General features: G+C 35.7%; 1 long non-coding RNA gene across 1 annotated transcript in view; it reads right to left on the bottom strand.

Moving 5' to 3' along the window:
* Positions 1 to 5,161: 5,161 nt before the first annotated feature.
* LOC104145939 (uncharacterized) overlaps positions 5,162 to 26,292 on the bottom strand; it is an 88,429-nt gene continuing 67,298 nt past the window's right edge. Inside the window, exon 3 of the long non-coding RNA XR_694491.2 lies at positions 5,162 to 5,739. This is a non-coding gene — a long non-coding RNA (uncharacterized lncRNA). The remainder of the gene's footprint in view (positions 5,740 to 26,292) is intronic.

Below are 26,292 nucleotides of genomic sequence, written 5' to 3'. Positions count from 1 at the left end.
AAAATTGTAGTTATTTTCCATCTTTATTTGATATCATATAGCTAATACCTTCAACTTTCACAAAACTAGTATGATAAGACATGTTTTCCTATAACATATTTTAGTATTACGTAATATAGTTACATAAAGTACCTCAGTTTGTCCCCTGTAATTTTAAAAACCTAACTAACATGTTAAAGTTATTTGTAGAGTCTCTGTAAGTTTTCTCTATCATGAATAGAAAGAGATAGGCACCTCTGGAAGGCAATTCACATTTTAAGTTTATAGACTTGCAACTTGGAGATCAGGATTTCTTCCAGTTATATCGGGTTATATGAACCTGAGCATCACAGTTAGTGGCTTACAGTTAATGGAATGAAGCCAGACTTTGAAGACAAAAGTGGAAAGACCCCATAATTTAACTTGGCTTTACACCAAATTTACATTAATGCATTTACATTAGCCTGTTGCTACAAAGAAAGACACTTAATGATACGTTAATTTAGCATATATTTATTACACCTTCTCCTCACATCCATAGACACTGTATACATACTCACTATTTTTCCAGTCCTCAAGAGGTGTAGACATATTTATCCAGCACTGAGCCAAATATTTTAACCATATTATACTGTTTTGGAGAGTGAGAGAGATCCTCAGAATAGTGCAATAGTCACTAGACCTTATGAATGTGCTTTACATTTCACATATATCAAAAGAAAAATCAAATATATGCTTGATGGTAATTGATAGACAGACTTCTCATTAAAATGCTTAGTGTCTCATTGCTTTTTTTGACAACTGTGCTGCTCAAAGCTTAGCTTTGGCTGTGTTTATTTTTTTCATTCCAGATGCAATAACCAAAGCAAAATTGGCCTAACAATCAAACTTATCTTTTCATCTTTCTGATTCAGTTTTTAGTTATAATCTCAAGATATAGCATCTACATTGTTTTATTTATTACTTCTGAATTCTCTCTCTTTCCTGTTCTTTATATGATCTCCTGATTAATCTCCCACGACAAAAAGAACTCTGACAGGTAATGCAATTTTGTTCCTGACAGTCTTCTGCCTCTTTCAAATATTTTTGAAATATTTGAATTGTTCAAATTCAAATTCATTGTTCAAATATTGAGCTAGTGGAACATAATGCAAAATTGTCATGTTTTATATTCTATATGAATAATAATGAAATTTTTAATCTTGAAAATCCAGTCACACAGAAGCTAGCCCGTTGGATGAGATCTGTGGAGTATTCGGTTCAGGATCCCAGCTCCAACGGTGATGATTATTAGGTGCCTCTAAGAAGTATAAAAATCCTTCAGATAAAAGGACTTAAACTTGCTGAAAGATTTGATATAAACCCTAATATTTATAGGCTTAAGCCCTTAATCATGAAGTTTTTATATCCTTCTAAATATAAATTATAATAGGATATTCTAGCTGTTATGGTAAATACATAATCCTTCTCTTTTAATCTTACTAAATGCAAGCACAACCTCTGAGAATGAGTGCTAGAGCTGAATTATATACTATATGAAAAAATTAATAATCTTGCAGTCATTTTGAATTTAGTACTTTTCAGCTTCAACGAACTTCACTTTATGGCACAAAGAAAACAAAAACTTCTGATATTTCTTTTCTAGTATTTTCCAGTTGAAGCAATAACTTCTCATGCCAGCAACTAACTGGGCGTTGTTACTGCTCTCCCAAAGAGCTCTCTTGGGAATGTTACTTGCAAGGGAGTTTTTCAGAAGAAGGGAGTGATTTAAGACCACCAGTTCCAATGACAAGTCAATGAGATATGCTACTAAAGACTTTGACACTTCTGAAAATATCCATAATGTTCTGCACATCACAGCTACAAGGTGGGCATAGCAATAATGAAAGAGGAATAATAACAAAATTAACTTAATTCCATACTTCCCAAAAGTGCGGTAAAGATTAATGCATTAATTTAGATAACATGCTAAGAAGCCTCTGTGCTAAGTTTCAATAAGTTTATAAATAAAAAGAAAATGTTAATGTTGCAGAGGAAGAACCTGTGAATGTCTGAGCTTTTGGATTAATAATAGTGTTCGTTCTAAAAACAATACACAGAATTGTGGTGCTTTTTCAAAAACACACATGTTATATTCACTTTTCATTCCTCCACGAAAGTTATGCATGTTAATCTCCATCCAGAAATTTCATTTCCAGTGCATCAAAATGCACTGGGAGTTGGAAGAGTAGCTCAGTGTCTGCACAAATGTAAACTGGGTATCCCTTTAAGAAAAAGCCATTCATGGAAATCACAGTGCACAAAATCATTTTTAATGTGGCTATACGCGCAAAATTGAGAGTTACAATCTTCTCACAGCTATTTATATGGGCTATAAAGTCGCTGGACTTTATATTGCAGTATTGTGTAAAAATGTCAAAGTGGTAGATATCAGCCCTTGTATTTTTTTTCCAATATACATTCTGATTTACAACTTGTCTAGATTTATTCTACTTCTACAAATTAGACTGCATTTACATTTTCATAGCATTCAGCTGCTTTGTAGTCATGATTTACACTCATCCAGTGTAATTAAAGTTTTTGTTGTGATCTTATAAGATTTTTTAGTCGTCTGTATTTCCACACTGTATCTCCCCAAATTCCAAATCTTTTTTTGTTCATAAAGCTGTATCTTAAAAAACAACAGAAACAATTATCTCTAAAGCAAATTACTACGTAGGTCAAATAAAGCACACACCTGATTTGAATTTCTCTCTAACACTATATTACCAATTTAGAATTTAAAGTAAAGGCCTTTCTCTAAAGAAATTGGACTCTAATTAAGTACAGTAAACAAACTTCAATAATGTCAGTGATTTAACTCACTCTAACACACAACTTAAGCTGTCCCACAAAAAGCCAACACAAAAGACTTAAGCTCTGTTCTCTGTTCGTCGCTCTCTCTTTATATCTTAGATCTTTTAAATAGTGAAATTTTGTGCAATAGTGTGATACAGAGTTAGTCTTGGAATATGAATGCATGAAATAGCATAGAGCAGTACTTGAGTTCTAGCTGGTTTGTTGCTTTTTCTGGTTAAATTTAACACTGGCTAACTGACATTTGTATAGAACAATCAAAATACTCCTCTTTCTTTGCTTCTCTCTAATTCAAAATAAAATTTGTTGTCTCTGTTTACAGGTAGTAGAGTACCCACTTATGTAGTACTCAATTATGAGTATTGCTATTACTCATAATGGAACTGGAGGTAAATCTAAACTTACAACTACATATACATGCATGTATATACATTTTTTTTCTCATAGTTATCTTTATTTCCTTTGGGTATCTTAACTCTCTAAAATATTCTCAATTTTAATGTTTGATGCCTAATTTTAATGCTATAAAAGCTCTAGTTCTGTTTCCTCAGAACAGAAACAGATATCTTGCAGAGACCACCCACACACAGATTTGACTAATTTCTACTAATGCGTGTGCAAACCTGAACAGATAGGACTAAAACAAATATCTCTGTTAGATATCCTACTGAGAAACTAAAATGGAAATGTTATAAGGAAACATTTGAAAACTGATCCTAAACATGGGCCAAACTATTCATTAGGTAATAATAATCACCAATGAAATAACAGATTATCAATGATTTAAAATAAAGCTTAATTATTCAGAAGCTGAGTCTCGCTGAAGGTCAATGGCAATTACATTCCAAAATGCCTATTTTTATTTTAATATGTAATCTTAAAGCACATAAATACTTCTGAAAAATTTTCCGTTATATTTTATGTTCTTTTCAGATTATGCCTCGTTTAGCCTATTTGAAAAGATTATTTTCCATTAAAAACGAAAGGGTACCAAATAAAGGCAGTAACAATGGAATAACACATTTAAAGTCTGATTGACTCCTGTTCTTGTTCTGTGAGAATATATTGTTTTTGAAGTAAAAGATTAAATGTTAAGCAGAAAAGAAGACAACAGCCTTCTTTTTTTTTATCCTATTATTTCTACATGATACACAAAATTAAAGAATGGCTTTAAGTAATAGTTAATGCCAGGAAATTCAACAGGAAAACTGGATAGTGAAGGGAAAATTATTTTTCATGTTCAGATATGTGACCACTTTACCATAAGTATGTTTTTCTAGACACGAGTTTGAAAAAATAAAACTGAAATTAAAACAAAAATGTTTGGCTCATCATTTTATCCCTCAGAGTTAGGCACAAATATATTTTGTAAAGAGATTTAATTTAAAAATGCATTTATCTGTATCTTTACTGCAGTTAACTCTATCTGTATGCAGTTAACTGCACCAAACTTTTCTCATCTATTATACGTTAATAAGTAGAAATAGGTGTTATAAAAGCCATTTGGTGAAAGGTTGATTTTAGCTTTTTCAGGTAAATCATGTTCTACAACATTTAAAGTCACTCATTAGCTTTTTTCTTAAAAAGAATTAGGGAAAAAAAAATGAATCAAATGTTAGTTCTTATATGTTTAACTCTCATGGATTCAGGCTGTCTACATTCTCCCTCAAAGGTATTTGTATAGCCAGCTTCCCTGATTCTCCTGCTGGTCTGGAGTCTTGGAGTGTAATTGCACATCAATTACAGTGCTCTTTTGGGGAGAATATCAAGTCTAGTCAACATTCTCCAGCGTATTTTCAGAAAGGCAGTCTAAACTCACACATGCCTGCGTACATTATCAGACATCCCAGAGAGTACACACCTTTATGCCTTCGTGGTGGGCTACAGAATTACAGTGTACCTGTGCCCCTCTCTGCAGAAGGGCTTTATATATGGCTGCAGCTAACAGCTTGTCTCACAGCTACAGTGACAAAGTGGAAAACTACTTGCAAGGATGAGAATGGCTAGGAGTTCCTACTTCAATACCGCTTGCCAAGAAACAAGATGATGGCTGTAAGTGACTCAGTCCTCTCTTTCAAGCAGTGCAGTTAGAGCTTTAGATGAATCTACAAATAGTGAGATGCCCGCATGAGAAGTATTGCAAAAGTGCATGTTCCTAATGCCCCTTGACAGCTGTTGAAAGGAGCTATAACAGATGGCTACTTTGATCTTTTCCTCATATTCCTCAGTTGTAGTGCTCATATTGCAGCAAGCAACAGTACTGCCCATAGCCAATATGAAGGAGAGCACTGGCTCACAGATAGAAGCAATCAGAGAAAATGAGATTACTCTTTTAGCCTTTATTTTCACACAAAATATACAATGTTATGCACACATCCCACAATTCTGCATTGGTCTCAATCTGCCCATGCCTCTTTTATTTCTTTCAATTCAGCTGTGAAACTGCAGAGGAGACAGAAGGAAGTTTATCTCACATAACTCTCACAAAGATGCCTTGCTCATGAACTAGGTTCTGGTGAGATTTATCTGTCATCTCATGTTAGAAGTACAGTTAAGAGCAGGCTCGTTCATACAACACTGGCATGATAGCTTCTGATGACTGCGTTCATATTCGCTTATAGCATTTATTTTGATCAGTTCTATTAATGCTCAATATCTACTACAGGCTGATCTCATTCCCTAATCTACCTTCCAAATTTGCTTCAGTCTTCACGCAAATTCCACTTTCCAGGACAGATCCCCCATAGAAAGGAGAGACTGGAAGGATTTTCAATGTGGATGTGTCCCAGGCGCTCCGGTATGAAGAAGCACTGGAGCAGTCCTGAGGAGCAATCTGTCACGGCAATGCAAGAATGCCTTGACTTCTCTTCATACAGTCAGCTGTTATGGAAAGGTAGTCCTGACCTTAGAAAATATAGAATACAAATAAGTAATTATGCTGAAAATATAAAAGCATCAGCAAATGTGTTCCTTTTTTCCCATTCCCAGACTAATTTTTAGTTAGACTAAGAAAACAAGCCAGTGGTTGTTAATATAAATAAACTGAATAGAATATTGTTGAAATCGGTGCAATACTGCAATGCTTGACACATACAGCCCATCCTGTAAAATAAAAAAGTGAGTAGGACTTAAAATCACCTCACATACTGTGACCTTTCACAGTCAAGAAAATATCTTTAAAGGATGAGTTCAAAGGCTGATGAAGTCCAATGGTCACATTCAGTCAGGTCTTTGAAGGTGAAGCTAGTTTTATTTACCCTTCTTAAGTCATAGTTGATGTGGACATGACACTATCATGATTCACAGGTTAGAGAAATTCCAGAGCCAAAAATTTAAATCTGATAACTAGTCCTTTTGTCCACGACTTGATAGAATTTGGGAAGTATGGGGACAGTATTAATACCATGTATTGGCAAAAGATAACATTTATTCTGTAAATGTGAATAGTTCAAATAATTATTTAAACACTTTCACGTTTCTCCATCATTAGTACTCGATGTAGCTTAGGTATTGTTTATAGAAGTCTCTTATACAGAGGTTTATCTTGTCAAAGTGAGCATCTGCATTTGGATTTTATTGTTATCATCATCGCTATAATCTATTTTGTATTATTTCCTTTGCATTAATGATGGCATCACACTAGCAAAGTACAAACACATTCCAAACCAACAAAGAGATTTCAATTCTTAGTCCATCTCAAACCAATTAAAACCCCTAATATAGCATTTATGTGAAAGGCAAATGGTGTAGCTTCATTTCCAAAAAATTAAACGAGAATAAAATTAAGAAAAGGAGAAAAAAAATCTTACCACTAATGATAAATATTTTTAACTGACTTTCCCTATTGAACAGTGCTAGAAACAGAGGAAAACTTAAAGTGATAATCAGTCTTCCCTCATCATTTATCTGCTCACTTTTCTAGCAGTTCTTCCATCAGAACACTAACCCTTTGGAGTTGCAGTGTCTTTTAGGAACTTTCCTACATGAATTTCTTTGCTTTCTCACCATTTCCTGTGTATGAACAGAAACTCTTTGCTTGGATACTGTTTTGGAGAGCAAACAGGGCAGAGTAACAGTTATTTGTTATACCAAATGCCTCATTTTATACAATATCTGCCCCTGTTGAGCCACGTTATGATACTTTTACTCATGCGGAGTAGCATTGTGAGAAAAGATTAAACAAGGAAGTGGAAGGATTTGTAGGGTGCGAAGTTGAAATAAAGAGAGGTGCATGTTTTACAAGAGGTTAGTCTGCAGTTATCCAAGTTACAAATGCCCCCTTACAGAAGGGCTCTAGAGAGGAATTTTGGAGCTACCCACAGCTGAGCTACCCTATTGATATCAAAGTAGGAGCTGCCTTCCACTGCACTCACTGCTAGCAAAACAGAATCTAGTCTAGCATTAAGGACATTTTTAGGTCCATCTGGGCAAAAACAAGATGTCTACAAATCCTGAATTTGAAGGATTCAGAGGATTCTTCATAAGGATATGAAGAATCATTCTTAATTCATTAAATCTATTCTAGTGAGCATCAGCCCCAGACACAGATCTTATAACTGAAAAGGTTTTTAACACTGCATGATTAGGCGTATAAACAGACGTATGTGCAGACCATACTCCCTAACATCTAGATCTTGCTCAAAATGCACCTGTATCTCAGCTTTAATTGGTATACAAAATAATTATATAATCTACTTCACAGTTAGGACCATCATAGATCAAAAAATCAATACAATTTTATTTTGCAGAATAAATTTCTAGGTTTGAATGGAAGCTTCTATTACTCAGAGAAGAAGGAATGATTTAAAACAAATATTTCAGAGATTAAGTTGTAATGCTCATCACAAATTTACTTTCTAAGTGGTTTCTCATTCTTGTGCTGCTTTAATTCCTTGAACCAGTTATTATCTATTAGGGAGTATGAAAGGATACCAGCAACAATTACTCAACAGTTTAATGGTTGCAGAGTATCATAAAAATACAGGTTCATAATTTTATATTTAGACATCCACTCAGCTCAGCTCAAATCCATTGCCTAAATTTTATTCCATTCATTATATTACAAAATTAATTGAAGTCTGCCTTAAGCAGAAACAGAAAGATAGCAAAAACGTATAAATATAATTCGTAAGTAATGGAAAAGATTCATCTTTGATCGACACCAAAATCTGTCAAAGCCACAAAGCGTACAATGCATAGAACAAAAAAAAGACTGTGAACTTGTTTGAAGCAAGCCAGAGCAATCTTTCCCAACCTGATTTGCAGCTATTGACTCTATATCTACATAGCTGTTGTAAGAGATACGAAAACAGTGGAGGGTTGGTTTTTTTTTTTTTTATGTTTTAAATGTCTGTCTTCTTGTTTGCCCTATCTGAAACCTGCTGATCCACCACAGAATAAATATCTGCATACAACCCTGTAAAGGAAACAGAATGGCAAAGGGCTAATCAAACCCTTGGCTACCCACTGGTAACACAGTAAAACTGATCATAACTTGACTGAAACTCTCTGTTGTAGCCAATGGCAAAATAACCTCCTTTTCAGTGTGGCCAGAAAATATAGCAGCAGATAATTACATATTGCTTGCAAGCATCAGCTTGAATTTTCATTTGGTTTACAGGTGACTTTCTGCCATGAAAGTATGCTACTGGTTATAGCCACAGAGTACAGAAGCATTCAAGGAGAACAGTAAGAAAACAAATCTACCTCAAGAGATTTTTTTCAAGGAGATGCCACAGTTTCACGTCCTTGCTGCAAAATGCATAGAACCTAAGCCCATTACGGGTATAGGTATTAGGAACCATTTGATAAAGGCAAATATCAGGGTTTCAGTATCAATTTTATGGAACAAAAGAAAAACACAGTCCTATCCTTAGATTTATTTATTGTAACTTTTGTAACATTTGATAGGGAAAATTTGCAAAAAATATAACTATAACTTCAAAAATTGTTTACATTTTAAATGAGTTCAAACTCTGGAACAGCTGGATTATCACTGTCCTACTTTTTCTTGTTTCTCCTCTTAAAGAAACACTTTTTGAAATGCTATTCTACACTCTTTGAGAAGGGAATTCTCTGTGCTCTTAAACTTTCCTTATTACTGAGCAAATGCCAAGGGAATTAAAAGCTTTTTGACTGAAATGTAAAGATGCAGCAGTTAAAAAAAATAAAAATAAACTAAATTCACAGAGGAGAGGAACACTGAGAACAGCATGTGCCTAGTGATTAGGTATGTCATGTTAGTTGTATATGGAGCTAGAGCATCTGGACAGAAGCAGGAGAGAGATACACAGAAAATAAATCTGTTTTTGCAGAGAACAGGGAAATGAGAAATATCTGAAATAAAGCGGTACCAGAAAATGTGGGAGAATTGAACTTTGTCATTACTGCTTAAAACTTACTCAGGAAAAATTGTGAGTCAATCAATAGCATGTCACAGAGAGATCCCATAGAGCTTTTTCTCTCCTTCAATTGTAGGCACTCACCCAAGGTTGCCATAATAGCTAAGTGCATTACTTTCAGCAAAGGAAGTGTTTTTAAGGAAGCCAGGAGATCAAAAGGGACCTACTAAATGAAATCAGAAAAAATGGGTGTTCTAGACTCTACCTGTTTTAACTCTGAATCTACACAAAGAGATGAGAGAAGTGACTAGAAGCCCTGACAAAAGGACACAAGGACTGGACTTCCTCTGCAGCCCTCCTTCAGCTATCATGTTTGTACCACTAGAATTGTGAAAGAAGGGCAAAAACTCTTTTATCCTTGGAGTACGAAGAGAGGGCTCTAAAAAGATCAGGTAATAAATATCATAAAAGAACAGGAAAACACAATTCTGGCAATAGCAAAAGTAATTTTTATACACCTATACTCCTACTAATTATGAAAGGCATAAACTTAAATAAGAAATGACGGAGGTGGGAGATGACAATCTGCAAGCAAGAAGTGGTGGACCAGTTTGGTAAGCAAAATATGCAGGGTAATGTGAAGAGGAGAGACTTCATAAACAAGAAAAGAGGGTTGAAAGGATTTCATCTCAAGCATTATGCACAGAAATAAGGAAGTGCCTATGGAACATCATTCTGGGGGAAGCTTTCATAACTCTTCTGGGAAATTAGCACAACTGAGTGCCTCTCTGAAGTGCCTGTACACAATTGCATATGGTATTGGGAGCAAACTGGAGAAATTAGAGGTCTGCATGCAGTTGCAGGGCTTAGGTTAGGATTAGAAGGCAGACCAGCATGAACGATGTTGTGGTGGGCATCTGTAGTAGACTGCCTGACCAGGAAGAAGTAGATGAAGCCTTCTTCAGATAACTGTAGGAAGCCTCATGTTTGCAGGCCCTGGCCCTCATGAGGGACTTTAATCACCACGGCATGTGCTGCAGAAGCAACACAGTAACACAGGAGGCACAGGCAATACAAGAGGGGTTTCTGTAATGCATTCATGACAGCTTGCTAACAGAGGTGATCAAGGAGCTGATGAAGGGAGACACCCTGCTGGACCTCATAATTCCAAACAAGGAACAGAGATGTGAAGGCTGGGGACAGCCTTGACTGTAAGGACTATAACACGGTGGAGCTCAGGATCCTGAAAGGAGGGAACAAAGTAAAAAGAAGGATCACAACCCTGGACATCAGGAGAGCAGACTTTGGCCTTTTCAGGCACCTTCTCGGAAAAATCCCGTAGGATATACCAACACTCTCGAAGTGAGCAGGGATGAGATTAGGAAATCTAAAGCCCATCTGGTGTTGAATATGCCAAGGGACATGAAGGGCAACAGAAAAGGCTTCTACAAGCACATAAACCGCAAAAGTAAAGCTAAGGAAAATATAGGCCTGCTGCTAAATGGGGTAGGGGTCCTGGTGATAGAGGACACGGAAAGGACTGAGGTTTTCAATGCTTTCTTTGCCTCAGTCTTTCCTGGTAAGGCTTGCCTTCAGGAATCCCAGGCCCTTGAGACCAGTGGGACGGTACAGAGGAAGAAAGAAGATCAAGTTTATGCAAACTGGAAATACACAAATCCATGGGACCTGAAGGGATGCATCCACAAGTACTGAGGGAGCAGGGCTGATGTCATTGCAAAGCCCCTCTAGATAGTCTTTGAAAGATCAAGGTAATCGTGGGAGGTTCCTGAGGACCAGGAGGAAGAAAATGTCACTCCTTTTTCAAAAAGGGCATGAAGAGGGATCCAGAGAACTACTAGTCAGTCAGCCACACTTCAATCCCCGAGAAGGTGATGGAATAAATTTTCCTGGAAAATATTTCCAAACATATGAAGGACAAGAAGGTGACTGGGAGTATTCAGCATGGATTTATGAAGGGGAAATCATGCATAACCAACCTGTTAGCCTTCTACAAAGAGATACTGGATTGGTGGATGGGGAGAGAGCAATGGATGTTGTTTATTTCAACTGTAGTAAAGATTTTGACACTATCTCCCATAAGGAGCTATTATGTTGGGTAAACAATTCAAAGCATCCTTATTTCATTGCTACAGTGTTTGAGATTTTTCCTAAGATTACTATCAATTTATATAAATGTCTTCTGTTCTTTATAAGTATCTGCAAAAAAAATGAATAGATTAATGCTCCTTCTCCGTATTTTGAACTGAGCCATATAGGAATGCCTAGCTCTACTAGAAAAGGAAAATTAAACTGATATGATAAAAAATAAAAATAAAGTGGGCTGAATCCCACTGAAGATTTTGAAGTGTATCACTAGACAAAAAAATACTAGCATTCTTTAAAGAATTAAGGAATGTTTTAAAATTAGACAAATGAAAGTTCCAGTAAGTTACATTTTTAAGAAATATCATACTGTACGAGACCAAGAAATTGGTGCAAGAATGCGAATGTAATTCCAACTATTCCTGTTTGCAAAAGCAAAGAGGAAAGCATAGTAGCTAGGGCACCATTTCAAGTAAAGATCAATTCAGAGACAGTGATTGTAGATTACTTTTAATGAACAGATAAGGGCATATGCTTAGAGTTGGACTCAAATAAACTTCCAAGTGAAGTTAAAAGTGGCTTAGTAGGAATCTTCTTCCAAAAAATTGAAGGAGAAAGAAAAGCATTAATTGTAGGTAATTGTAACTATGCAACTACACTTTATTGAAATAAATCTGGCATAAAGAAGCACAGGCTCTTGAATACAGATCTGAATCAAATCTCTAGGCCTAAATCTAAATGCAGATGCTGTTCACGTGATCCCAACACACATGATTTATGCTCTAAGACAAATATTCTTAACATCAAGTTCAATGATAAACTCTGATAGTGTGAGATATGCCATCTAATCTGATCATTTCCCGTAGATCTGTTTGTGAAGCGAATGGGTAACAAGTGAGACAAAATTTATAGAGATTAAACTGTCCATTTTCACAGGATTCTGAGTTAAAAAAAACAGTTTATGAGGACATTACTTAATAGTGCATCGATATGAATTATGAAAACGAGAGTGAAAGCAGTATATTTTGAGAATCCCAGTGTGATTAGGAGACAGCTGAACTCATTTGAAAAAAGAGAAGTAAAAGAGTAAGAATAAATTAAACTTAGCCTTTTCCTCTCTTCCTCCTCCAGGCTGACAACAATAACAGCTCTTCAAGTTCAGAAAAATTATGTTCCTAAATAGCTGAGAAATATAACAGCAAATAAAATATCTTATGACAGTTTGCAGACCTGATAAAGGTCTGCATTCAACAGAACACTTTATAAAAATCAGTATTGAATGTGAAAAATCTACAAGAACACAAAACGCTTACTTTAGGAAGTAAACAACAGGTATTTTAACTAAATCAGATAAAATGTCTGAAGTACTTCCCTCATATTCTAGCTACCAGGTAAAGCATAGGATTTTCTTTACTCCATCGACATAATGTGCATAGGGATTCCCTTAGTGAATGTAGAATTATGTCTAGTAACATAAATGAGTATAAGAAGTAGAAACGCTTCATATGCATCCAGTACAGTTCTACAAGATGTTTTAATACAGATCTTGCATGATAATGTCAGGCTGCTGGTCACTGCATTACTGTTATTTACAACAGGCTCTTCTATAGTACTTCTTAAGGGATGAAAATCTCATCTCTTTTATCTTCTGTTTTGCTATTGAACCAAGAAGTGTCAAAACATTAGCAAGAATGTAAATATCCCAGGACCTATTTACATGTATCGAAAGCATTTGGGACTTATCAGTGAAAGAAATATGTCAGAATATTATTGGAAAGATTCCTGAAATTATATCCTTTGTATCCTTTGCTTATGTGAGAAATAGCTAAAGATTTTTTTTTGGCTTGTTACATGACAAAAAATGTTGGAAAAGAGTGGAATACATTAATGAATGTTTTAACATGTCTAGGCATAGGCTGCTTACACAAATCCCAAGTCAAATCCAAAGAACTTGAAATCAAACTAGTATGTTTATTTTTCTCTGTTACCATTTTCTTCCACATTATGGTGATACATATTCAAAGAAAATAAATAATGCGCATGTTATATAATAAGTAATGGTAACTGTAGCAAAGGAAAACTGAAATCAATAATTAATCTCAAACTTGATGGGTTATAAGTTAGAAATGATAATATTAAATATAGTTGAACATGAACATAATCATATATGTAAAGAAAATTAGGCTTTATGTGGGGAATTGCACTCTTACCAAGGTGGGTATATCTCACAGGACTTAGAAAAGCGTGTGACTTTAATTTTGACCCACTGATGCAGCAAATTAAAAAAAAGTTGAAGACATTTGGAACAAATATGTAATCCAGTAGGCAGAGAAAATTACTACTGTTAAAATGGCCTAGATTGTCATTATTATTTTTTCAGTCTCTCCCAGTAGTACTCCCTGGTAGAAATCCAGCAGAAAAACAAAGCATGATCTTCGATTTTATATCAAAGAAAGAAAAGGCTGGATAATTCAGCTATAGAAGATAGTGCAGCTTCACAGAGTAGTCCAGCAGTGCCAGATACAGATTCTGGCTCCTCATGCAAAATTGCAAAGACTGAGTAAAATTGAAATTGAATTTATGAAGATGTGTTATTGCCATAAAGATCCCTGCCTTTGTCTTGACTTAAAAAAAAAAAAAAAGTCAAAATAATAGTAACAAAACCTAGCATCACAAACTATGAGAGTGGTCTCCATGTAGAACTACCATTAGCTAAGCAAGCCCATTTACTAGTAGCAATGTAGCTTTAGTGAGAAAGAGCTCAATATGAACTAGTTTACCCTGTCAAGAGGTCAAGATAGCTCAATCTTCCTCTACAGTGCAGAAAATTATTAGAGGGTGACTTGGGTGACTCTGAAGTCAAGCCAAAACAGCAATAAGGATAAACAAGTAGAATAAATCCTGGGTAAGTCAATAAGCAATACTATCTACAGGACTGGAACAGTGTTTCTGCTGTCACCGTGCAGAAAGTACACTGGTGGAGCAACAGTTGCAGAAAGGAAACAGAGCTGATAATAACAGGCCATGGGAAGGAGGAAGGGTGGATGGAAGGTGAAAAGTGTGAAGAGAGGATATAGCAGACCCTGAGTACAACAAATGTGGAAAGATTATTTTCACATGACATGAAAATGTTTCACCATTGATGACACAGACGGTAGAATTTATAAACATTCATGAAAGAAACACAGGTAATTAATTACAGTAACCATGAGATGGTTTTAACTTTTTCTTGATTTGCTTAGTTTTGTCTACATAGACTAAATAATCTGTTATTAACAAATTTTGTTTACATGTTTATGTCAGTCATGACATTCCCTCAGGTATGTGAAGAATGTTTATGTGACCGCAGTTACAACAGTATCTCTGAAACTATACCCTGCAAAGAATTACTGGTCATTCATCAGAACTAACCTGTTTTTTTTTTTTTCGGATGCAACTATATTAGTTGTGGGGAAAAAAAATCCCTTTTTGAACTCATGCACAAAATATTCATTCCCACACAGATTACACATGAAGTACTTGATCATTGTTTAGTAAAGGAAATTATATCCACCTTGCAAAAGTGTTTCTCTCTAAGTCTTTCTTAAACAGCAAAAAGCATAATGCTGGTTCTTATCTGCCTTTTATTAAAAGCTGAGGTTAAAAAATTCTCTCCCTAAAGTCTGAACCCTCTGACTTTGTTGGGTACTATTACCTATAGAGTTGCAATTAACAAATCGTGGGTCGCTGTAACAGGGAGGGCTGTCCCTGTTTCCTGCTGTGCTACTTTAAGAATCTGAAGTGAGTAAAATGAACAGTGGAGGCAAAGAAAGAAAGTGATCTGGAAAATAATGACTGTGTGGAAGAGGTGAGATGCCTGCCACTCTACCTATTTACAGATATTTACAGAAGTGATAGTGCACATATTTTGTCCTTGTCTTCCATACAAACAAGCATCCACCAATGGCCTTGGTATCTGATGGTTCCGTATTCAAAACCTAGAATATTAATGAGGATAACAGTTCTGCATATATTGCTATTTCTTCTGAAATAGATTTTGGATATTTATAATTAACATGTGAAATAATTTAGCAGAGTAACAGAAATATCAAAGTGCCATGCAATCACGCTGCTTGAAAATCACGAGTGGCTTCATTAATTAGATTCAGATTGTTGGGTTTTGGGGGTTTTTTTGTTTTTTTTTAATAAAGTCATATAATGAATCTGACATAAGTATGGTAAATTGCCTCAGAAATCATTTCTATTTCTATGTGTGATTAAAATAATACTCATTCATGTAGAAACAAATCCAAACATAATTTTTAGTTCACACAATTAGTAATGCAGACTAAAGGACAGCTGTTGAGAGAAGGGTTAACTTTTTAAATATTCATTTCTGTTCCCAATGACACTAAAGAATACACAGATTAATTATCTTTATAACCTTTTCAAGGCCAGTGAGAATTAAACATTAAGTTTAGTTTTGTCTCTTATCAATCTCTCTTTGTTAGTCAATTTTACTTTCACGTACTTATGCACAAAAATAATGCTACTGTGCTTCGAATTAAAAAAATGGAACTGTCACAGCATGTCTTTTGTCTTTATTTCCCTAGCATTTTTATTATCACATAAATATACCTATGTGCTATGCTTGTAATCACAGACCAGAAATGCTTCTGCTGCTGGCTAAAGTGCTTTCTTTCCTGTGTTGGAATGTCATGATGTGAAAGTACAAAACTAGGCAATGGGGCTAAAGCAGATAATTGCAAAATGCTGTCTACTGCTATGTTTAAGAAAAAGGTAAACTCCACTGTACTTGCTACTTTCAGAAGCAGTCAGTCCCATCACGGCAGATTAACCAGACTTCCCTGCATGCACGAGAGTGTACTGCTGTAGTTACAATAATCTGCTATATTGCTAAACTTTCTGATATATTTCTTGCACCTCATGAAGATTATTGCTATTGTACTGGCAGCTTCACTGGCACTGTCCTTGTTCTAATTTAAAATTACATGCCTGATCATTTGGCCTTCTCAGTGCTTGATCCACACTTTAGAAAGACAGAACAAAAGGAATGATTGTGGCGCCAATATTTCAATGGATAAATGATGCTAGGTCAGCTACTGGCAATAAGAAAGGCTTACCAGAATCAGCTCAGCTCCGAGAGCTTACCTAACCAGTACTACAAATGAAACCTCTGGAGTTGATGCATGGGAACCTGAAATCTTCTAATTGCTGAATAGATTTATTGTAATAAACAATTCCCACCTGGTGCCCCGGGTACGACATTTTTATACCTTCGGCAGGTCTGTAAAGATCAACTCTGTCCTTCCACAGTGGCCTGGCTGTTACGATCAGCATCGATATGTTGCTCCTAAAACTCTCCCCAAGTTGACATTTTAGCAAGCCCTCAACAGATAATAAACTGGATAAGTGAGATCTGGAAAAGCACCTATCCCAAACAACCTGCCTTAGCACAATGCCACACAGCGCAGAATGTGCCACAACTTACTCACAGCCTGTTGCACTATCTCACTCCCCCAGGAATGAGCAGAGCATCAGTTTCCTTCCACCTCTTTCTTCTCTCACCCAACATGAGCACACTTGTTAGATCAAAAACCACAGTGGCAGAATAACTATTAGAAGAAGGGTAAGCAGGGAAGGGAAGCAAGGCAGGCAGGAAGCGACTGTGTGTGCATTTGGCCATATGCTCATCTGTGGTTGTCAAGACCTCGCGAAAGTCTAGTGATCGCACCAGGTTTTATTACTTTGTGCCACAACAGTACATAATAGCAAGACTGCAGTGAGTAGTCAGCTACTGTTAGCATAATTGTCAGGGAGTGCTACAAGGCCATAGCCAGGCTGGACTACAGTCAGGCTGGAGGTGCAACACGGCCAGTTCTGCCATGCCCATGGAGAGCTACACATTTCCATCCAGGAGCCACTGAAGAGAACTCATGATTATCATAATCATAGACATAATTGTATCATCATATTGCAGAGCCTGACGGCTCATCACAACAGCAGCAGCTACATTAGTCACCTGCATAATAGCTGTGAGTGTCAGATTTTTTTTTCTCCACATCCTAGAACAACTGTTAACCTGTTCTTACTACATGATACAGGTATCCATGGCATAAGGGTACCTGTCCGTATTGTTACTGATATAATTTTTTCTGTTTACAGCTAGTGACTGCAGCATCCACAGGTCATCAAATGAGTCTCTGCTTCCTGACACATTACTACAAGGAGGAACTTGTTGATAGCTCTGCCCAAAAGATCTGCTTCATTGTTGCATGGAGAATCTGTCAGAACCAGGCACTGAAAATGTCCTTCAAACAGCCCAGTGCTTGAATATCTTTTGCACTCTTGGTGGACTTGTCTGCAAAGTAAAAAGCCATGCTAAAATATGAATAACATTTTTCGGTGGAAGTTCGGGCCTGAAGACTGTCATACCTTCTCTCACACACTCCGGTTTCAACAAATCTTATTTTTCACATGAGGTAGAGGGCAGATTCTTTCTGCTGTTGCCATAACAACGGGCAGAAAACTGACCACCCTGGACACCAGTGTTAGAATTCCTTGACCTTCTTGTTAAGAAACCGTCTGAGCAGGCAAACACTTTCTTCAGTGTGATTCCCTCTTTTTTTTTTTTTTTTTTTTTGTCTACACCAGTAGAAACCTTGTTGGGAGCTAGTGATATGCCCCTGCTTGCAAAACAGCCCCAGCTCAGGGATAGTAGAGTATAGCTTTTCACATTCTGGAAGGGTCTATTCATTCAGGGCCTATTCATTTCATGGTGTTAATCAGGTACTCTCAGGACTATAGGAAATACTAACATGAACTCAGTGGCAGATGTTCCAGCAACCTGGCTGTTTTTCATTGTCCCGAACCACGGTTTGTCTGGATTTTAGATAAATCAGACTTCTGAATCTGTGGTAATAGTGGTTACTTCTCTCCTTCTGATTATATGCCATTGAATCCTCCATATTCTACTCTTTTACTACCTGAAATATATTGAATATTGACTGTGAGAATGCTAAATAGATTGAAATCAAGAGCAGGTCATAAACAGACAGTGTCATATATAGGGCTCATGTAGGTTGTGGGACGGTATATGGAAAAGAGACATGAAGCATGAGGGAAAACACTAAAAGAGTTTTTTTATATGATGTGCAATGTGAATCTTTTGTCTTACAGCAACTTTTTGGACCTTCAAGATCCAATGAAGAAATATATACAGAGCCATAGCTGATTACAGTCTCTATGTATAAACATATATGTGTGCGCAATCTTTTGAAATATGTGTAACAGTCTTAAGCTTAATATTTTTTTTCTTTTTTATCTTAATCAAATATACCTTAGTAATCTGGACTGCTACTAGAAGCATAGAGAAGCAAACTCCAGAAATACTGGAATATCACACACATACCTGGACTGTTAAAGAGAATCTCCATGCAGGGCAATACAGTGTAGGAATGTGGCTGCATCAAGGAGCTTGAAGAACTGAAGAACCGTCTCTTCCTTTCATTTGGGTCTATGTAGGTACCAATGCTCTTCACAACAGAGGTAGCTAAGGAACTCAGAAACTATTTCTAAATGTTTTTCAGTATATGACATAAATCTGATTTACCTTTGTCTTGTTACTGAATTTCTGCCTCATATTAGACAATTAAATAATTTAAGGCTAGAAAGACATGTCCTTCCCCCTTTTGAAAGGAAAATAGTTTTTATCAGATAATTATTACAAAGATAAAAGTTAGAAAAGAGTGAAATTAGGATCTGATGTAATATTTATCTCCAAAATCCAGACAGAGTTCTGTGGGAACATGGCATTTCCTTATTTTCTGATTTGCTTTTGAATTTTACAGTTCTCAATGGCACAATGGTCGGTAGACATCCAAAACAGGCAGTGTTTTACTCCCAGAGTGAGAGGTTATAAATCCAGACTTGATAAATTTCACACCTTTTGAGCAGCGACAGAAGTAAGATTATTAATTACATAGGCAAAAAATCACAAAATCCAAAATACTAATAGCCTGTTCTGAAGTGCTTTACTACAGGAGCAAGCCTTGCCTCTTATGCAAGGCAATCAGCCTTTAAGCAATAATGGGCTAAGGCTTTTTGTATTATGTGCTGCCGTAATTCTAGTAACTTCCAGATGAAAGTTAGAATAAAGATTCTGAGTCATTTCTTATATGCTATCTGTACAAATAAAACAGTGAACCAAAAATAGTGACACATAAGATAGTGGACTGGTACATTCTTTTGCACTAGGTTAAAATCACTTACCAATATGTAAATTTATATAGTAATTCCACTCCAGAAATTATTAGAAATGGTTGCCCTAGTTAAAATTACACAATTCTTCTTTGATTTCCTTCTATGATCTTCTTTTCTAATTCCTAATTGAGGGAATTTTCCAAATTTAACTTTACTAGATTCACTGAGCTAATATATGATGAGTAAAGGGTAAGTGTATATATCATATACCGGAAAGTGGGAACAAATATACTGTGTAAAGCCCAAAGACACCTTAAATAGGTGTCTGCATGCTTGAACAGCCCAGAAAGAACATGTAAGATATATACAAATATAGTTCACACTAACTTTTTAAATGATTTTGGATGCATCTCTGAACTTGATCCCAAGTCTTTATGTTGGTCTCTTATGTTAACCAGTTAAAGTAGTGTTTTAACAAAATCCTTACCTGTACATATATTTAAAGAACACAACTTTTTCCACTTCATTCTGTAGTGACAAAATGCTTTTCATTTCTGTTAGTGGAGAAGCTAAAAGTATTCTTCAGTCTTGTTTAGTTATTAAAGGAGACAAACATTAAGATAGGAATTTTAGTGACCTCAAATGAACTAGACACTTAAAAGCCTCTGAAAATCACCTAAAATAGCTTTGAAATCCCTTCCTTAAACATAACAGGCTCCTGAAACTTAGCATTTAACAGTTGTCCATTAAGCGAAAAACCCATCCTAGATTTTTCCCATTTTAACTCTATTATAAAAAAATATAGATCTTGCTTTAAGAAAGGAGGAAATCTGAATAAACAAAATGAAACCCTTTCTACCACCAGTGTGAGTAAAATCTAATCTAGTTGCCACTTCATGTTCTGGGATTTTATGTATCTTAATCCATTGGTTCAAATAGCATGAGGTAAAAGATTTGGAAAATTTCAAAGCCTTGCTTAATCCCTCCTTCTACAGTTTCATAAAGGCATAGTGAACAGAGGTGAAAAAAGGCCTTATTTCAGTTTGAAAAGTGAAGGATCAAACGTAATTATTCTTTTATGAAGTAATTTCTATTTTTAACCCAAAAAGAAAGACACTGAAATTAGCAGTAATTTTCTTACAATTAATAGAAATTATGTCTTTCTTGAAAGCCAGTGTTTTTCTTATCATTGAAAACAATACTCTTCAACTTCAAAATATTTTTTCCCCAGATAACTGCTAAATGAGGTTCTCCTGAGCTTCCTGAAATGTATCTATTCTCCACTTTTAAAGTGTCTAGAGTAATTAGAGCATGACCTGCACAACAGGGGATAGACACAATTTTACTAATAAATGATAACACTTCAAAGAAAAGAAAGAGGTCATTTGAGATAGAATTCTGTGAGCTTGGCAATTAACAGGGGTCCCCTAGGCATGTGAATTCAGTTCAAACCGCTATAGATGCGCAGTATGCTGGAATGTGTCTCAGTTTTGTTGAGCACTTTCGAATGCAATTAGTTGAAATCATAGTACTACCCACTCACAAATAGAGTTGCATCTACATTAGTGATAGGTGAACTTCAAAAGGTTCAGAGTTCAGATTCATTTCAGTTCTTCACTAAGAAACATTCAAGTAGGAGGCATTGCAACCTTTTGAACTTGCAATTTGATTTTCTTTTGGTTCTCTTCTTGTTGCCTCAGAAATTCTTTCAAAAACTTTTCAATATAACATGCTCTCTTTTTTTTCTCTTTTAATTTATATAATGGTCTGTAAGATTATTATTTCCCTTAATTATTATTGCATAGCCACTGCATCTATTTTGTCCTTCATGTTTTTGAAGCTGATTTTCAGATGTGTCGGCTTCTAAAGTTTATAATATTTGGAAACAAAACAATGGGGGAAGCTCCCATGATTTGAACAACAACACAGCAAATCCCTCCCTAGGTTCCACAGTGCTTTCAAAATTATAGCATTAGATAGGAACTTATAACAGGCATTGAAGCCTGTGGCCTATAGTACAACATCCAGATTTGTTTTGTTTCTTTCCAGAGTCACCAGTCCCACAGTGGTGGAATACTGCATTAGATTTTAGCCATCTCTGTGAGAGATCTATAATGAGAACTAGAAATGGGAGGATTACAGTACTGAATACATATCGGAGCTGCAGGTCTCTAGTTATAAGCAATAAACAGAACAAAACAAGAATATTAGTCCTCCCTGCCCATTTCTGGAATCCCCAATGACATTTGCCAGACTTATTTGCTGCTCAGTGACTAAATAGAAACTCACTTACTTCCATACTCATCCTTCTTCCCTCGGTGAAGGTAAATAGTTGCAGAGAAAAATTGTTCTGGAGGGAGTTTTGAAGAGGAGGTCAGCTACCATTGAGTCACTGGCATTAGTCACTTTCAATCTGTTTTTTTCCCCTCTGTTTAGGAACTAGAGGCTAGACTGGGGCTATAAACTAAAACTAGAGTTAAATATATGCAACAAAGTGCAATAAGACAGAGCTGGAAATTCCATTTAGCAAAATCAAGCTAAGACAGAAAAGATCTTCAGTTATAACAGAATTAGAAACAGCACACGTAAGCTTTCTAGGAAAGGTTACTTCCTGGAAGTGCAGTCAGGTCAGCAGCCTGTTCTCTGTGCTGGAGATATTAGGACCAGAGACCTGTATTTAAGAAACATCTGTATGCACAGTTGATTGCCATGCACCTAAAGATACTGGTACATGAGAACAATTTAACTGCAACTGGAAAAGGGCCTTCAAATACTTTCATGTTACACATCATCAACAAGACAGCCAAACTTTTAGCTACCAGTCTTTTTTTTTTTTTTTTGGTTAGAACTTCTTTATTCACATTACTTCCTAGCACAAAATTCCTAAATTGTAAATTTGTACATTATACAATTTGTTTGCTATCTAAATAGCCCCTTTTAACATAAGTGTTTCTGGTGCCTTTCACAGGAGTTCAATACATCTGTGTTGGCCTCTTGCATATGTTTAAGTTCTCATTACTAGAAGATTCTTGCTTTACTGATAGCAAAACAACAAGGGGAATTATTTAGATAGGATTGATCCACAGGACAGATAAGGGAGATATTTTTGTTGACCACTGACAGAGGAATCCTCTAGGTTTAGAGAAAAAGTGAACCAAACTCTTCACAAGAGAAGAGCTGAAAAAAACACAGCAGCATTTTACTTTAAATCAGATTAGGAGGACCCTTCAGGAGAAAACAAACAAACAAAAAAGGACAATGTGCAAGACCAGTAAACGTCATGTAGGTCAACTTTATAGATGTCATAGCCTTCCTTCTCTGAAGTAGATCTGAGTAGGTGCTCTTTGAAGTATGCAATTATTAAAATAAATGTAGAGCTTGAAATAACTGTTCAGTTTCTTGAAGTGCATACAAAAGGATTTGAATAGTTATTTTCAGGCATGAACACCTGGAAAGTATCATTATGGTACATGGCTGCAAAGACAAACTACCATCTTTAACCTGTAAATAAACAAGAAAAAAATTTTTTAGTCCAGATAATTTAATAAACAAAACTGGCAAGTACTTTTGCTCGCATTTTACTTCTTTCCATGCGTGAAACGCTGACAATTTAAGTCATCTATGAAGCATTGACCATCACCAAGCTCCAGAACACTGGGTTTTGCAAATTATAGAAGGTTAAATATAAAAACAAATACAACAGCTGTGGTGACCAATATGGCAATGGTTACATTTCATGGAGGAAGGAATCTACTGCAGATGCAACATGGAATATAATGCAAGATAAGTCCCCAAAATTACATCATCCATTGTTTTTTTCAGTTACATATGTAATATACGTATATATGTAGAATACATACACACATGCACCAGTTCAATATTTGTCAGGCTATATAATACTTTCTATTACAGTGGTATTGAAAAAAAAAATCACTCCCTCATATGAATTGTTGCAAATTAGGTAAAATTAAAGTGAGATAAAACTTATTCATTTTATCTGCTTTTGGTAGGTTCTGTTGTGGCCGGTCCTGTCAAAGTTATACAGAATAAACATATGTTTATTTCACCAGAAGTCAAGAGATATTGAAAATGCTGTTACTGGAATCAAAAAAGTGGTAAAAATCATAAACTGTATTCCTACTCACATATTCATATTCATTCTTGGCTTAGAAAAAAGTTATGATCCGCAGATATAAAAGATACTACCTTGGGATAAAAGTTTTGAAGAATATGCATTTTTATAACTCATACAGTATCATTTACATACCCATTTATTTCCAATAGTGCATTTGGAGGTACTTTCTTCATTGGTTAAATATCGTTTCATTTATCTCTACATTGTTTTTATACTCATATTATCATTAGAGTCACAATGACCTCACAAATAATAGATTCCTTAGTGTTAAAACAGCTCTACTTAGTGTCGAAAGAGCTCAGCCTCAAACATTTTATCAAAAAATGCTGATCATCCACACCATGTACATTTCAATACAAAAAATTAGCACACCATAAAGTGCACATTTGAAAAGCTGGATTTAACTCACATCATTATAGAAATTACCGCTGAAGGATACAAGCATTTGCACTAAATTATTAGCTGAACAGTAATGGATTCCATGCAAATTAAAACAGTTACTTTTGATGGGTAACTCCTGTTTCTCGTACTGATGTGCCTTGTACTAAACTAAGCAGGATAGGTCTTCAAATAAGACTAGTAGTATCTACTACATTTTTAAGTAGTGATTTTCTTTAAAGTCATGGAAGTTTACAATAAAATTGTATCACATCTTGTAACCATTCCTACTGTAATTTTAACTGATATTTGGTTCATTTTAACTTTATACTTCCCTCCTTAATTTCAACTTCGTAAAAGAGGTGCTGCAGGAAAATGCAGCTATTTTTGATGGAAAAAGAAAATTCTCACTGAATAAGTGCTAAGGCTAAATTGTTCATGTCCGCTTTAATGCCATCAATGCATTATTCACAAGCATGAGTCAGCAAATCTGTAAGAAATCTTTCTTTACTTCATTTCCCCTCATTGCTCTTTCCTTGCTATGCTATGTACTCTGTTCACAAATAGGATAGTTTTCAAAAGGCTTCTGCAAACAGACAACAAATCACGCTTTTGTCCAGACTGTGTGAAGTATCAGAGGAAGAAGTTACCTACCCTGTTTTCTGCTCAGACATTAGTACTACAGGCCCTGAAATGATGGATTTGTTTTTTATAAGTTAGCATTTTTCTATTGAGTGCTGGGGATTTATCTGTGAACTCTAACATGAAAGATACCGTGAATCATGGACATTTGGTAGGACCGTGATTACAGCTATCAGCTGCTTATGCTGCTTGACTAGTGGGCTTCATAAAATCTGCAGAAAAGTGAGCCATAAAAGTAAAAAAAAAAAAGCACTATTTTCAGTAACAGAAGAAAGGATAACTCAATCAAAAAATATGTGATAAGGAGCCAAAAATGATAAACGACCTACCTGGTAAAGAAGACCTGTATATATATGTGACTTAGACTATTCACGTCAGTTTTCACATGTATTAGATGCACAAACATGTATTAAAGAAAAGTAATTAGGATATAAAAATGCATATATTCATATATTTGTTTCTGCATCATCTTCACAAGGTGAGGGAGTGGCATTAATCTTTCTAACAGATGAGAACTGAGGGGCATAGAGATTAATCTCAAAGGTATCAATTAATGTTGAAAACTCAATTTGAAAGATTTTTTAGAGTATTTAATATCATACATAACTGTAAATGTTGAACATTTCTTCAAATCAGGTTCCATCTTTTCAAACTAGGCACTGAAAAATACAGTTAAAAAAACAAGAATCTGTGGTTTATATAATCTGAATACTTGATATAGGAAAGCATTACTAAAGGTAAATACAAATTCTGTTCTTCAGACAAGAATATGACTATTTTAACAGTGAAAATAATCTTTCTTTTCTTGAGGTTATAGATTTATAAAACAATTTCCATCTTTTCTACAAATGAGGATGAAAGCCTAAAGACAAGATTCTCCTTTTCTCCACTTTAAGTCTGAATCTAATTAAAATCCTAGAAGAATGAAGCTATATGGAGAAGTTAAGATTTTAAAGGTACCCTTAATTCTGGGAACTCACAGAAAACCCTAGGTTTAGTCCTCCAGCTCTTTCCATTCCCTTTCCCTAGCCAATGTTCTGGCTCCATTACTCCTTGCTCTACCTCCCCCCCCATCCCTTCTTTTTTTTTTTAAACTCTACCCTCTTCCATCACCTCAGCCTCTCTTCGTGACCAGTCATCTAATCATTCCCTTTTTAATTCTTCATCTGCTCTTGTTTTCTTTTCCTCCTCATCTCTCCCTTTACTAGTCATTTCCAGCCTTCTTTCCTTCATAATAATTTCTATCTTCATTTCAAAGCAGAAGCAACTCTTCATGAAACCTCCACAACTTCAACTCTGTGAGCCTCCCATGTCCCTTTCCCCCAGCTCTTCCTTTCTTCCCTGCTCCGTGTTCAAACTAGCTTTCTTTCCATTGCAAACCATAACTCTTACTCAGCTCCATTCTCTTTCAGACATTATCAGATAGTAAAGATTTAAATGACATTAGTTGTGAATGGGATTCTTGATTAGTATATTTCTAATTAGTTGTGCTTGACTCAGTAGTGGAAGTCAGAGCTAATAGCACCTTTCAACCCGGGCCCCCAGTTTTCATACATTGTTATATCTCTTTCAGTGGAATAAAACAAAGCTAGACCTATCACGCTAGTCAGCCCACAAACAAGTCTGGTTGTTTCTATAATCATCTTTCTGTATCGG

Source organism: Struthio camelus, chromosome 5 (genome assembly GCF_040807025.1).
Source record: "Struthio camelus isolate bStrCam1 chromosome 5, bStrCam1.hap1, whole genome shotgun sequence".
NCBI classification, from domain to species: Eukaryota; Metazoa; Chordata; class Aves; order Struthioniformes; family Struthionidae; genus Struthio; species Struthio camelus.
The sequence above is the reverse complement of the archived record's forward strand: the minus strand, read 5'-3'. Positions and strand labels throughout refer to the sequence as shown.